We start from the raw sequence: 1291 nt of genomic DNA, 5'->3' as shown, positions 1-1291 counted from the left end.
TGGCCTATGCCATATCACACCTATAATCTAGATTTAAGTTAAGTTTCATAAAAGAGAAAACTATCAAAATGGTCTACAGTGACTCTCAATTATCTTTAATTACTTATCTAACTTGTCGTAAATTACAGTGGCTGATGTGGCTTCTCAATAATTATATAACAGAAAAATTATCGCATTTCAGATTTTTACTTCAAGTAGCAAATGTGAACACTATGAGATTCCCAGAATGAGAATTTCACTCTGCAGCGGAGTGTGCGCTGATATGAAACTTTCTGGCAGATTAAAACTGTGTGCTGGACCGAGACTCGAACTCGAGACCTTTGCCTTTCGCGGACAAGTGCTCTACCAACTGAGCTACCCGAGCACGACTCACGCCTGTCCTCACAGCTTTACTTCTCCTTTCTTTCGGGAGTGCTAGTTCTGCAAGGTTCACAGGAGGGTTTCTGTTAAGTTTGGACGGTAGGAGACGGGGTACTGGCAGAAGTAAAGCTGTGAGGACGGGGCGTAAGTCGTGCTTGGGTAGCTCAGTTGGTAGAGCACTTGCCCGCGAAAGGCAAAGGTCCCGAGTTCGAGTCTCGGTCCGGCGCACAGTTTTAATCTGCCAGGAAGTTTCATCATGAGATTTAATTGACGCTCGACACTAGTATTTCGTAAAAAGGGGATGTAACAGATGAGACTTCTGCAGTTCTGAGTGAAGCCTTATGCGCTCAAAAATGCGGCATCGCGTGCGATCATTACCTTGTCGGTGTTTAGGTAGCGTCAGGGGGCGACGGGCGGCAAAGCTCCACGCATCTCGCCATCTCGGAAGCAACTCTCTACTAACTTCTCCTTACTACAATTTACCGAAGTTGGTTTAAAAAAAAAGGTATCTGGCTGTGTTTCCAACTGACCAATCAGGGTCTCAATGTTAATCTTAAGCTCCGCCTACAAAAATTCTGTCTATCCAATGAGAAACGTTATACTTTTCGTGGTGGGGCAATGTTTTTAATGTTTGCTACGTAACAGAGACGCGAAAAAGCCTCACACTAAAACTTGCGGCTGCTGTGGCCCTTTTAGTGTTATCGTAAGATCTATACCGTTCTTCTGGAGGGCTCTGTCTTTTAACATGGGCTGGGGGGTGGTCCTGGCGGTCAGCCAGAGATGTGTGTGTCCCTCCCTTATCGTAGGGCCTTCTAGCTTAACACGTTTCTGCTCTCGGCTTCTGTTCTCGTTTCTTCCCTCGGAACTGCGTTTGTTTCACGGTGGGAAGGTATGACATGCATTTATGTATTCTTGTGTTAGTTTATGGTAT

The 1291-nt window shown here is 45.3% G+C and overlaps 1 non-coding gene across 1 annotated transcript; it reads left to right on the top strand.

Annotated features, from left to right (window-relative positions):
• Positions 1–513: 513 nt before the first annotated feature.
• Trnas-cga lies at positions 514–588 on the top strand. The gene has a single exon. It is a non-coding gene; the product is annotated as a tRNA-Ser (tRNA).
• The last annotated feature ends 703 nt before the right edge of the window (positions 589–1291 follow it).

The sequence above is a fragment of the Schistocerca piceifrons genome, chromosome 2 (genome assembly GCF_021461385.2).
Source record: "Schistocerca piceifrons isolate TAMUIC-IGC-003096 chromosome 2, iqSchPice1.1, whole genome shotgun sequence".
Lineage (NCBI taxonomy): Eukaryota > Metazoa > Arthropoda > Insecta > Orthoptera > Acrididae > Schistocerca > Schistocerca piceifrons.
The sequence above is the reverse complement of the archived record's forward strand: the minus strand, read 5'-3'. Positions and strand labels throughout refer to the sequence as shown.